General features: G+C 39.3%; 1 protein-coding gene across 6 annotated transcripts in view; it reads left to right on the top strand.

The window, feature by feature from the left end:
- Positions 1 to 14,124, top strand: part of CPEB4 (cytoplasmic polyadenylation element binding protein 4) — a 54,058-nt gene that overhangs the window by 17,130 nt on the left and 22,804 nt on the right. The gene's annotated exons all lie outside the window — the stretch shown is intronic.

Genomic DNA, 14,124 nt, shown 5'->3' with positions numbered 1-14,124 from the left:
AAATTGTGCTATTCCTACTTGGATTCTGGTCTCAATTCTATTTGTAACAATCTGTGTTATCTTGAATAAGACAGTTGAGTTTAAGTAGGCCTCAATTTCATCTTTATAACAAGGGATTTCGAATCACCCTTACAATAAGGAATTTTTAATGGGGAGCTTTAAAAATAATATACAGATGCCTGGGCCCCAGCCCATGTGAGAGTGGGGTTTGACATGTTATTTCTTAATGTCCAGTTGATGCTCACCTGTAGCCAGGGTTGAGAATGACCAGAATATATGTTTTCTAAGCGCCCTTTCGGCTCTGATTTTGTGAAAACTATCCCACAAAATAAAATACTTTATTTTTCACAAAAATATATTTTACTTGAAAGCACTTCAAAAAAATTTAGGTTGTTTGGGATATTTGGTCATCCCACTTCAGTTGTTTGTTTGTTCATTTGTTCATTCATTAACTCATTCATTCATTCAGTGTTTCTGAGCCTGCTTTGTGCCAAGCGCAGCTTGCACTGACTGGGGTCAGAGGTGGCAAGGCAGCCTGTTGCTTCAAGTGGTGACCAACCTGGCCCAGGTTTTTTTGTTTGATTTATCATATTACTGATGCAGTAAAACAAAGTATTTTTCAACAAATGAAAAATGCTAAATGTTTTAATGAGTAAAGCTTTTTGAAGTCTGGAGAGATGAGAAATAATATACGAAAGAAATGTATCCATCTGATGAGGTAACTTTGAAAGAAGATAATTTTGAAGGTCTTTACTGATGTCCTTGTGCAATTCTGATAAATGACTAACCTGATCCTGCTGTTTCTGAGGAAAGATGGTCCCTCACTCAGAATCGGCGTTAGTTTGCCACTTCTTAGCACTCCTACTTTGAATAGTCCTTCAGTCTCTTTGACCCTTCTCATTTTCTCATCAGAAAAATGTGGACAGTCTGAGGTCTTTTCTGGACCAGAAAAACTTGCACACTTTAAAAAAGTAGCTAAAGGAGAAACCTGGAATAAGGTCTGCAATTGTAACAATGTCATTCCCTGGCGTTGCACTACGGTTAAATATGTCACGTTGAGCCACGCTAGATAAAGGGTCCATGGGATCTCTCTGCTCTATTTTTTGCAACTTCCTGCAAATCTCTAATTACTTCAAAATTAAAAATCAAGTACAGAAAAAAAGTAGTTAAAGGACATTTGTTTATTCTTAATGTATTTGATTCCTTCAACATTTTTTTTTTTTTTTTTTTGGAGAGCCTCTTAGATACTAGATACTAGGGATAATAAATAATTAGAACTCCTTTTCATAATAAGTACCTATTCTTTTATTACAGAACACACAGTTTACAAACAGCAGCAGATAAAAACAGTGTATTCTGATGCTCTAAGAAGCAAGCCTGTAACTAGCATTTAGGTTAGATAAAAGAGTTGGGGGACATTTGTAATACTGTCAACAATAAAAGTAAAAACAGAGTCTGTATACATTGTTCTAATAGAATTAACAGTGGCATTTTCCTGGTTTATCAGATACTGCCAGGACATCTCTCCCAGGTTTAGTTGTTCTCATTGTTGAATTCTTGTGTAAAGTTCTGCCTTTATTCTGTATTCCTTTTTAAAAATATCTTCTAACCAATTTTTACCTAAATTAAGTTTCTTTAGCTGATTCTGTAGGGATAATCAAAAGTTAGGTCTGACGACAGAAACAATGAAATCTGATTGGCCTTTTCTGGGAACGTAGAGGTTTTGTTCAACTGTGATCTGTAAGAGGAAGTGTGACAGAACAGAGACAGATAGATCTGGATGGAAATGGCCATTTGCTACCTCAGTGCATGAGGATTATGATATGATGTATCTATGAAGTCCAGCATGCTGCCTGGTTCATAGGAGGCACTCAATAAATGTATCGGTCCTTACTAAACATCTATTAAGTCTGTTCTCATGCCTATCAAATGAGCAAGCCAGTTTCCATTTAAGTTGAAGAGCCAAGGTGACTTAAGTATCTTCAGTGAACTTTGTGTATTGTTTCCTTCAAAGAGCAATAAAGAATTCACAGATGAGTTTATGGTCCTAAAATGCCAGATGATAGTTACACTTAACACGTGTGTTTATTAACCAAGATGATGAACTTTCTATCACTGCAGTCTATCACTACCAAATGTAGCTTTCTCAAGGAAATACTTTATTTCTCGTCAAGCTCTCTCTATTGATTTAGATACCTGTTGAGAAAACTATGCTTGCGGCTCTGCTTGTTTTGTGAGATTTTGTTTAAAGGTGATAATAAAAGTTGAATATCTTTAAAAAAAAATAACACATTGTTCTTTTAAAAGAAGTAGATACAACCTGACTATCCATTTTGAAAATAAACAGCCTCTCCATGTGCTCTGCTTCCTTAGAAACAGAGAAAACAGAAACCGGGCATTAATTCTATGAGACTAGTAGAAAATGACATGCCTCGCAGAAAAAGTATAAAAATTCACTTAAGAGAATTAATTTGAGAGTTGTTTTAAAAAGACTCCATCATGTGGAGGCAAATTTTATATTTGAGTTTATTTCTCTTAAAAATAATTTCATAAAATATATTATGATTGGCCTCATTTATTTTTATTTTTCGTTTGTGCAATTTGTATGTATGTATTTAAATAGTAAAACCTAAATTTGGTACAAGAACTACAAGTTGAGTTAATTGGTGTGGCTATCTTGTTTAACTTAAAAACAAACAGAAAACTGCATTTGCCTTCTCGTTCTGGGGAAAACAAACTCCTTAATGTAGTGGGGTTTACATTTTTTATTTTTGCCACCATCAGATGCAGAATGCTTCAACATGCCCAGGAGCCTTCAAATATGGTTTATGAGTTTCTGTATGAATGTGTTGTCGATTGCAACTGGCTTGTTGAAACCTTTTATCTTTTTTAACATTTTACCAGATGTGCAAAAGGAGTCCCTAGCCTTCATTTCATACTTTATATTAGGTTTTTTACCGTTTATTTAGAAATAGTTTTTCTAAGAATTTCAAGGCTCCTATCGTTTTGTCCCTGTACAGAAGTTTAGCTCTTTGGGAGGAAAAGGGTCCTGCCTCTATGTTATCTCCATGTCCTGGCTCTGATCAGCTGGCATGTCTGCATGCTATTTTTATCAGCGAAATTGTGGATTGCCTTCTCCATAAGCAAAGCCAGTGGCAGTTCGTAGAAGCTCCTCCCCAGCGACGATTTCATTCTCTTCCCTGCACACCCAGTCTCATAAGCTAAGAGCCCAAGCTCCAGACCCAGTTTGAATTTTGATCTCGCAGCTGGCAACTTGTGCTGCAGTATGAGGCTTAGCAAATATTCCTTCATCTGGAAAGAGAAGCCTTCACCGTGGTTGATGTTCACATGATTATTCGGGGAATATTGTATCTTGCTGTTGTTTGTGTTTTTTCTCGCCTGTGAAATTGGTACTTATTGTTTAGAAACAGAGCGGCGTGAACTAGATTAAAACCACATGTGAGCACATCTGTTTTCAGCCTTCTGAAAAATAGGCTGGACACAGTGAAATAAAGATTCATGAAGCTGTATTACATTCAGTACGTAGTCGGAGAGACCTCTGAAAACCAAGGAGCCTTTTTTATCTTTCCTGAGGGTGAAGGGAATAAAGGCCCATAGATAGTGACCAAAAGTAGTAGTTTGTGCACTGAAGCAGAGGAGAGAGCACTGGAATGAAGGGACAGAAAATAGCCCTTGAAAATCATCAGATGTCAGAGGAGTAGAACCGTCCACACTTTCATAATAGTGGTTATGTTATATCCTATATGTGAAAACAATTTCGTATCCAATTTGCTTCATTTCACTAGAAAGCCAAATGAGACAGCAAAATTATTGGGAGAACAAAGGCAATCTGTACATTGTCAAAACATGATAGTTGTCTTCAGATATTAATTAACTAAGTTATGAGTCAGAATGTCATCTTATTTTCCCCCAGCATGTTATGAAATTGGTGTCCTTTCCTTTGCACATTATTATAGAATATATGTTGCTTTCAGTTTTTGGAAGGAGGAACTCTGCACATCCACCCCGACCCCTCCATCTGACAGTGTAAATACTTAATTTGAATGTAAGCGATAATGACCGCGTTCAGAAATGCAGGTTGTTTCAAGTGCCAATCTTTTACACATCCCCAGGGTACCCGAGAAACCTCTGCCTATGTAGAGTAAGCAGTGGGAGTATGTTATCCAGTTAGCCAGTATGGCCTCATTTGCTCCATGCATTCATTTAATAAGAATTTAAGAGCTGGATCTACTTCAAATATGCTCTTTATTTAATTCCCAACTGCCGAAGGTATTGTGACCTTGCATTTAAAAATACTTGTGATATCTTTTTTTTTTTGTTCTTTGTACATTCAATATGGGTGCCCTTCCCCCTATTTTTATTCCTGTGGGTTTGACACAAATGCATAAATGAGTGGGCAAGTGATGATTCCATCTGTGCCTCTTTTCTTTGTTGCTAAGCAAAAGAATTTATAATAATCTCTCTAGAAGAAAATCAAGAAACTTCGTTGAAAGTTTCATACACAAAGCCTGTTTTATTAATTTTATATAAGATTTTTTTAATGTCACTGTAAGAGAGTGACTGTTGGGATAATTATTTAAATTCTCTATCTTTACAGTAGGGGGAATGAAGTTAGTGCTACTTAAAAAGGATACAATAAATAACCAGGAAAACTTAAATTTTCCTTGGATACACAATTTCCATAATATTCCAATATTCCAAACTGCAGTCACATAGCTCTGTTTTAGAGAACAGATGTTGAGTAGTGATACAGATGTTTTAGAATGGATAGTGCATACCGACTTTACGTAGACTGAGATAGCTCTAAAAATCTTCTATGAGAGTTGCTGAAATAGGACTAACTTGTATATCATTGAGTTATAAATTTGCATTGCAGAGCAAATAAAATTTTCTACAGGGAAAGGAACTCTTACTAAAATAAGTTCTGTTGCTATAATATTAAAATGATTTATTTCAAATAGTGGTGGTGGTATCATTTCTTACAGTATTTAACCTATTTCTAGGTAAATCAGTTTGTGGTGATTTGAGAAAAGACTAGTAGGCACTATGTACCCCAGTCCTCATCACCTTTTCAAAGGATTACAGGGGCCTGTTCCTTTAAGGGTGATTTAATAGAGCATGATACAACATGCTAGAAAGAAGAAATGGATAATGCAAACCAGCTCATTTTACTTGGATTCATAATCAAATATCTCCTTCCAAGTAAATTATCATCACTCGGTGTTAAATATCTTCTGGCAAATTGGGCGATTTTTAAATATTACAAGTCTTGAAGATTCAGGGTCAGCCAGGCAGCTGCATGGAGCCAGGCTGGAGCCTCCCTGCACTCACTGGTTCTTTATTGCTGTGTTTGGATGCTACCAAGTGATTCGAAGCAGTGCAGCAGGGAAGTCGCAGAGATCTCCGGGGAGTAGAAAATTGCCCTACTTCTAGAAGCCTCCTGAGGAATAGAGTAGGATGCATTGCAAAGAAGGCAGTTTCAACTCAGCTGCAACGAACTTGGTGTGTGGCTGTTCAGAAGGGACGTGCATTCCTCTCCTTCTGTACTCTCCCTTTCCTGACTGCTGAAATGGAACAATCCTACACAGTCTTTCTCTTTTGCTTGGTGTAGTTGTGCCATAGGATGGGACCTGGGCTTCTGTGTTGAGGTAACTTCCTTTGTGAGGAAGAAGAGGGCGAGTCACGGGGCTTGTCTTTGTATAACTGGGCAGAGTGTATTCTGAATTTTGCACCCCTGTCTCCTTTCTAGTTACTGTCGATCAGGACGTGTTAGGTTCCTCACAGCCCTGCATAGCAGAGTGTACGAATGTGTGGATTTTGAACAGTGTGGCTACACTTTTTCAGATTGGGGGTTGGTGTTGGTTTTGTTTTGTTTGTTTCTTAAGGGGAGGAGGGAAAGGGAAATGCCTGGGAGAACAAAAGGTGATGTTTGTGAACACAGTAGCATTGGACTGAAGTCTCCCTTACTCTGACCCCTGAACTGAAACCAACTCAGTTCACACTAAGTGCTTGTGTGCCTTGTCCAGATCCGCATCTGCCCAGTTTATTTACATAATGTACTGGTAAATAGGAAGCAGTGATCCTCTGCCCTTCACACATTTGTGATAGAATATTGACCCTTGTTTTGCTTTGTTCTGAAAATTCTATCAGCAGTTGTCACAAAGGGGGAATTTGTCTTATGTCATCCATGATGTAGGGCCATAATTACCTAAGCAGCTCCCTTATCTTAATCCTGAACATTGAACACAGTCTTCTTTTGAGGCCGTGATAATTGAGTAGTCGTCTTCAAACATTGTCGCAACTGGTTTTACCTGGGTGAGAGGTGAGGGTAAAGGCGGGCAGGGGAGAAAGTGACAATGAGCATTTTATATGAGAAGCTTTAGAGATCCTAAACATTTCTTTAAAAGATTTTCTTAACTCATTAACTTTTTTTTTTTTACCATTGAATTAAGGCAAACATATTTTATGGCTGTTGTGACTTAATTTAGACACACAGTTGGGGCAGTGATCAGTAAAGGAATGAACTACATGTGACAGTTAACACTTAGAAATAACATTTCACATCAAGTCTTTTGTATAACTTAATGAGTATAGGTATTACCATATGGACAAACAGTAATATTATTTTCCATTGAGAAATGAAATCGGGACATTTAAGTAGTAAGGTTTTTCAGACTTGGTCAACAGTTTTCCAGTGTTAAATATTAGTGAACTCTTTGCCGTATAAAAAAGGGAAGGAGGTCCAGGACATTTGTAGAGATCCATTCTATGCATGCTCCACATCCAAATTAATAATAGTGTATTGTGCACCTTTCAATTGTGTCACTTATTGCTTTTCTATTTTTTCCTTCTGTGTTTCTAAAATTCTGTAGTGAGGTGACAGCTAATATCTACATAATAAAAGTCCTTTTGGTTATGTAGTAATACAACGGGGAGTTGTATGAAGGTCTTAAGACTTTCCTTGATCCTGTATGTGCTTCTGGAATGTGCTCTTTGGGGACTGTGAGGGATGGAGTCACTGCCATCTGATTCATAGCTGTCATAAAAATATCCAAGATTCTCTTTGCTTTCAATTTAGCAACAGGAAGGACAGAACAGTTACACAGTTGTGAAAAAAATTATTTCTTCCTGATATGCATGGAATTTTGACCTGAATATTGTATGCAGTTGATTCATTTATCAGCTGTACATGCCTGATTTGTGAATTTCTCTGCTCACTGTTTTCCCCCCTTGTGTGGCCACTGTCCTTGCTACCCACATTAAGAGGAAAAAGAAAACTTAGTGAAATTTTGCAGAAGGAATTAATTTTTAACTGATTTTTTAAAAGTTACCACTTTCTGAATCAGATAGTGAGGTGGCCAGGCTGCCTCTGGGCTTTTTTACTTTGTCTGCCTGACTGGCTCTGAATTCTGCCCCCACCAGTGCACTCGGGTCTAAAAGCAAGACTTGGTTTTCTTCTGGGCACCACCTGGTAACCAGACAATTCAGAACATCAGTGGAACTCCGAAGGGAAAGCAGTTCCATAATCTCTTTGGGATCCAAATGGGCTGATGCCAGTGGCCATACATTGGGAAAGAGAAGGAAGAATCAACCAATTAGAAGACCCTTTTTTAATTCAGGAGAATCCAACAGTCAAGTGCTAATCTTAATTTGGAAGACCGCCATGATTAAGTGAAGTATGACGAACCTAAAAAAAAAAAAATCTAATTTCTACTGGCTATAATATTTCAGATAATGTCTGGCGTGGTTAAATGCAGAGAGATATTTAAGTCAGCCACTTGATCTCTTTATTGTGAATGATTAGAAGCTGTTAGCTTATTAACAAACAGACTTTCCCAAATTGTAAGTAATGAAAAGAGCAGCATTTAGGATTGTGTTCAAAGCTGGCTCTGCATTAGCAGTCCTGTGGCCTCAGGCCAGTCACTTCTCTCTAGGTGTTGGTTTCCTCTCCTGTAAACGAAGGGACTACACTTCGTGGATCTTTAAATTATCATCAGCAATTCCATACCGCCTCTCTGGCATGCTGTTCCTAAGTGACAAAATGAAGGTTTTGAGAGTTTAATGCCTGAAAGTAGCATGTAAGCGTCCCGTGAATCCAGGAGTGGCAGTGTTTAATATTGAGGAGCAGATAGAAGGGATCTAACCAAGAATCAGATTTAGTCTGCTGAGGGAAGGCTTTGCTTCTAGACTGCATCTTTTCTTTTTGAGATAGGCCTGGATATATATTTAGGAAGCAGTTGTTAAACTTGACCTCATGAAATGTTTCTGTACTGGGTCTGTGGCCTGGAGGCCTCTTCAGTCGCGGGGATTTTCTGATGGGCCTGTGAACCATCAAGACCAGGCATTCCAGTCAGATGACAGGCATGTCTTTTGCGAATGCATGATCATCTTCCAAAAGCACACGGATGCTGACGTAATGAATTACAATGCATTTAAGGGTATTGCTGAAGTCATAGTAGCCTTTTGTTATTCAGGGTTTTTGTTGTTGTTTGACTTGTGGCATTCACTGGAGTGGGGGCGGGGCTTCAGTTGTTACCATGGTGGGGAGCCTTTCTGAAATACTTTGATCAAAGTGGGTGTTCATCATTATACAAGGTTATGAAACACTGCTCCAGAGAACTTCCCTCATGGTTCTGCTTGAACCTCCTACCATTAGAATAGTCCCCTCTACCAAAGGAGCAGAACATAAAAAGGAATTCAGTAGAGGAAATGGTGAGGAGGAGGATGGAAAGGAGTGAGGGGTCACTTCCTACACTAGGTTGTCATCTCACCAAATAGCACTTTGGAACTTTGTCTCTGACATCTGAAGCTGTCTTTTTGCCCTTTGAGCCAAGGCTAAGAGTGGGGGCTCTTTAGGCAGCACCTGGCATGACACCGGGGGCAGGGGAGCCATATGACAAGAGGGGTGAACGTGGAGTTGGGTAGTGTGGCCCTCTCCTTAGGAGGGGCAGTCAGCCTTCTTGAAGCCACATAGTTTGTGGAAGTATCTTACCTCTTGGCTTCTGCTTCTGTTCCAGTTCCACAGACATTTGAGTTATTCCATGTACCAGGTTGTAGATTAAAGGACACATTGGGTGGACATTTCTCTCTCTCTCTCTCTCTTTTTTTTTTTTTTTTTTGAGGTAGATCTGGATATTTCGAATAGGAAGCAGTTCCAAGCGAAAGGGCACTTCTGATTTGTATTCTCTGCCCCTTCTGAGAACGATCTCTAATTTAAATCCTTACAAGAATCTTCTCCATGAGTTTTGTGATCTCCATTTTACAGTTGAAGTTCAGAGAGATACAGCAACCTCTGTAAAGTCAACCGACTAACTGGCACCAGAGGATCAAGATAGGAACACAGCCTCTGGCTCCTGGGCAGTAGCTTAGGTATTTGTTGTGTAGCACCTAAGAGGGAAACAAACATTAAAAAACATTTTCAACATTTTTGTCTCAGTGTGCTTTAGACAGAGAGGAGGTATTGCGGTTTCTTAATTTCTGTTAGGGAGACTGGGTACAGAATTTTAGAACTGTGTTTGATCACAATCTCCTGTGAAAGATTCAGATCGCACGCCTGCTGGTTTCTTCCAGACAGGGCGTTCGGGGCGGAGGTCGGATGGAGTCACTGAGGAACCTTTTCCAGGCTGGCACATTCTTTCCTTGGTTCTGATTCAGCAGGTCTGTCATGAGACTGCAGCATGTGTGCTCCCTCCCCACCCCCACCACCATGCCCTTCACTTTGGAATATGTGTAAAGTCTAACTGTGGGAGGCCATTCCTACACCAAACACATACCAAGCATCCACTCTGTGCCAGGTGCTATTTTCGGCTGTTGGTATGTATCAGGGGATAAAAAACAAAGACCCTGCCTGGTGCAGCTTACCCTCCAGAAAATGAGCAGATAGCTGTGAATGAATGTTGACTATTTAGTTTTGAAGGTGAATAAGAGGAAGACTCAGTGCCTTGAGTATTAACAGGAGAAAATAGGAACTGGGCCTTCTGAGAAATAGCTGAAGGTGCAATTAGATCAGGTATGAAATTCAAGTGCATTCTTCACTGAGCTTTCATTGAGTCATCAGAATTTATATTAAGTGATTAGAGTCGATAACAGGTATGTATGTAGAAAGCCAACTAGTGACTTTGCAGATCGCCTGCGGAGCTTGGACTTCAGTAGCCAGCTTTAGGAGCGGCTTATCTCTCTCTGAAGTTCTCAGTCACTTGCAAACAACGTTGCCTGTGGTCCTTGGGGGTTTGTCTTGACATTTCTCAAAACCATTTTTACCTTGGAGCCATTTATACAATTCTTGATGTTCATCCACTGGTTCTTTTAAAACATGTCTCTTGTAACACGTGCTGCTTTTAATCAACCTTTTTGTAAGGTAGAAGAATTTTAATTTACTGCCTTAGCTTTTTTTCTAGATTACTTAAAGCTCTTCTACTACCCATTGGCCTGTTCTCCCTTTCCCCTTATATTCTTAAAAAACAAAACTAAACTGGCTTTGGCTGGTTTCGTTTGGACAAAAACTATGCCTAGCTTTTTAAAGCTAAAAGAATTGCCATTAATCACTGGTATCATAACATCCTCTTAAGGCAAGTTATCTTGTTGCTCTGTCCTCTAAATGTAGCATCTAGAGTCAGAAGTCCTCTGGCAGGGATAAAAATAGCCTTCCTGCTTGCTGGTTTGTTGTTAGGCTTACTGGCAGTAGGAACTCTTTTGAATTCCTTAATTAGGTCAGCTCTTTTCTTTCGCTGCTCTCTCTCTAGACATTCCCTTCTGCCTGAAATTCTGAGATGCTTTTAGATCTCACAACTTGTACCTGCCCTGAGTTAGATTCAAAGCAATCCTTTTATAGGAAACCTTCCACAATCTGTGGAAGCCCATCCTATTGACTTTGCCTGTCTTGCAGAAAATTGTTATTTTCTTTGATCACGATCACAATCTGTGTTTCAACTGTCATATCACAACTGAAAAATTAAATGTGACCTTTTGATACAGAAGGAAGATCATCCCAGACTTTATTAAAAAGAAACGTTTTAAATTGAATTTTTGAAGTTTTTATTTTTTTTAAATACTTCTTCTTTACCAGTTTGGCTAATATAAAAGTAAAAACTTAGGTTTTTTTTTTTTTCCTCTTCTCTCCCCTGGGGAAGAATTATATTCCTGTTTGTAACCAAGGACACTAGCAAATTCTCATTTCTCTGAAGCTGAAAAATCCCCCAGATGGCCAGTCCCTTCTCCAAGGTTCCGGTTTGGGTCTCAAGTGGCTAAAAGGAATCCTTCCTCACTCTGTCTCACAAGTAGAAAATTGTTGGTTTTCTCTGGCTTATAGTTGGGGAGGGGAAAGGAATTAATTGAGCACCTACTCTATACTGGGGATTTTTCTGGGCATTCTGTAAAAATTGTCTCATGACTTTCTCCCAACAGCTTTGTAAGATAAATGGAAATTTCCTTATTTTACTGAGGTTCCAAGAAGCTAAGTAATTTGACCCAGGTCACAAGATGGCATTGGTCTGACTCTCCACCCTGTTCACTGCATGCTCCATGGCAGAGGGATCACACATTGCTGCTTTGCTTCATTCATTCATGCAACAAATATTATTGAGCACCTTCCTCTGCTCTAAGCTCTAGGATGTAAGACCCCAAAATCTGCTCTTGAAGATCTCGTTGCCCTAGAGAAAGAGATAGTTTAGAAATCAGTAATTTAAATACAGTGTAATAAGTGTCAAGGGTGTTGTTTGGAGCACAGGCGTTATCCGAACCAGAAAGTGGGCAGCTTGCAGTAGGAAGACTAGCATAGGAGGTGAGGCCTAAGAGAGACATTCCCTGGGCAGGTGGGTGGGGGCTTGGGTGGTGAGTTATTTGGGGCAGAGAGGGAGGAGGGCATTCTAGACAGATAGAGGAACTCAGAAGTAAACATCAATGGGCCAATGGTTCTGAAGGTCTGAATTACCTATCGTGGGAAGGGAAAGGGCAATGTGGAGAGATGAACCCAGAGAAATACAAGGGAATTCAGTATTTTTGTGAGCCCTGGCTTTTAAACTGAAAGCCAGCTCTGTCCCAAAGAGGGATTTCGTTTGGCCTAACTCTCTCTGTGTGTTTATTAATTTAAATGGCTCTTTGCAGGGGGTGGGGGCTCTCTGATTGATGTCATTCCTAGCCAGTCCCCCCTTGGTGATATTGCATGTACCCATCTTTACTGGAAGTTGTTTGTATCACAGATAGGTCGGGAGGGAGAATGAGTACAAATTTTGATTTGGGGAATTATTTTTAGATCAATAGAACAAATTATTAAAAAGTTATCTTTATCATCCAAAAGTAGAGCATATTGAATACATTTTTATAAGTTCATATTGCTATGTGTTCTGCATTTGCATAAACATAAAGTTGGTATTCTGAAACTGAACTCCCTACATATTTCTTGAGCATTGCTATGCACCGTCCAGGTCTCCACAGCGCCATCTTGCTGCAAGTCTGTGGCAGTGTTGGTAAAATAGATATGGGAAGGCCAGTGGGCACCTCCTTTAAAAAATTATTATTATTTGTTATTTATTGCAGTATGGATTTGACATACTGCATGAACTAAATAAAATTAGCAGGAGCAAAGTAGTAGGCGCATCTCTAGTTAGACAGCAACAACAAATGCATGTGTATATATACGTGTGTGCGCTGTGTGCACAAATCTTGGATCTGCCTTGGAAATGGGCCTAAGCCCACACTTATCCTTTCCCTATTAGAAATTTGTAATGAGGTCCACTGAAGACCTCTCCCTTTTTTTTGAGTACCTAAGTTTTTACTGTGTGAGTCAATTAAAACATTAACTTAGAATTTCACGCTACTCATAACTTTTGAGAACTGTGTGGTTGTCCATCTGTACTTTGGACAACCTGGTAGCTGTCCCCCACTGTCAATCCTTGACTTACACCACGTCACCAACAATGCTGGCATGACTCTGAAAAAGAGAAGGTCATAGCATGACATCTAATAGCACTGGAGAGCGTCTGACATTTTCAGTGTTTGGGTGTTTGAAACGGCAGCCTGCTCGATCCTCAGTAGCAATAAGTAATATCTGGGTTATTTTTAAATCTAGTTTTTAAAGTAATATATACAAATACTGCTAATATATTCATTTCCTTCTAGTCTTTTTTCCTTTCATCTTACTGAGTAAGTTACTTTAGTTAGTGTCTTAAAAGAATATGATAGTACACACTGTTCTTTTGAGTACCTCCTCCCCTGCCCCGACACAGCAATTCCTAGTCAGTCTGGTTGGTAAATATTGGTTCTCTCCCAACTTGCAAATGCCTAGCATAGAATTGCCTAGTTGGAGTGTGGATCTTTTCAAGGCTGGAGAATTTGGTAGTGTGGTTCCCCAGAGTCACACTGTATCAGTTGCCTATATTTGGCTAGGTTGAGTCATGTTGCCAAATATAGTCTGTGCCTTCTGCCTGATGTATGCCAGGCTTCTGGCTCCAAATGCCACTGCTGGCCTCCAGAGACCACTCCTTTTCTGTCATTTCATCCTTTAGGATCAGAACTGCTGATCAGGCAGTATTTCTTTATATTTGTAACACTGTCAACACCAAGAGGGTCCAGTGATTGAATCTTCTTTACCAAATAGGTTCACTCGCTTGCAATACTAATGCCCTCCTTCTCCCTTGAGGAATTAAATTCTAAATGTGCCAAAATGTGGGTTATGTTTATAGATAGGATGCATTATCAAAAAACTAATGGAACAAACCCCACAGACACTGGGTTCTATTTATATTTAGATCTAGCAGTTCTTTGTGTTTTCCTTCACTTGATTCAGCTGTGAAATGCTGGTGTCCTTAGTTCAGGGGAATGAACTTACCAAATGCTTGCCTGGTGCCCAGACAGGAAACTCAAGGTACTAGTTTTTTTTTTTTTTTTTTTTAAAAAAGCTCTAGTTCCTAAAGGGGATTATTATGTAAGAGAGATAAGAAAGTTAGCCAGTAGCTAAAATAATTACCTAAGAAGGTTGGCTGGTGCAACATAGCCAGAAATAAAACTTGGCGAGCTGATCTAAAAAGGGGGTTTCCTTTTTCGGAGTGGTGCCCTGAAAAAGGTGAATCTGAAAGAGAAAAAACAAAAAAGCCTTGAGAAAAGAGC

This window comes from Molossus molossus, unplaced genomic scaffold (assembly GCF_014108415.1).
Source record: "Molossus molossus isolate mMolMol1 unplaced genomic scaffold, mMolMol1.p scaffold_m16_p_4, whole genome shotgun sequence".
Taxonomy (NCBI): Eukaryota; Metazoa; Chordata; class Mammalia; order Chiroptera; family Molossidae; genus Molossus; species Molossus molossus.
Note: the sequence above shows the minus strand (reverse complement) of the source record. Positions and strands in the feature narration are given on the sequence as shown.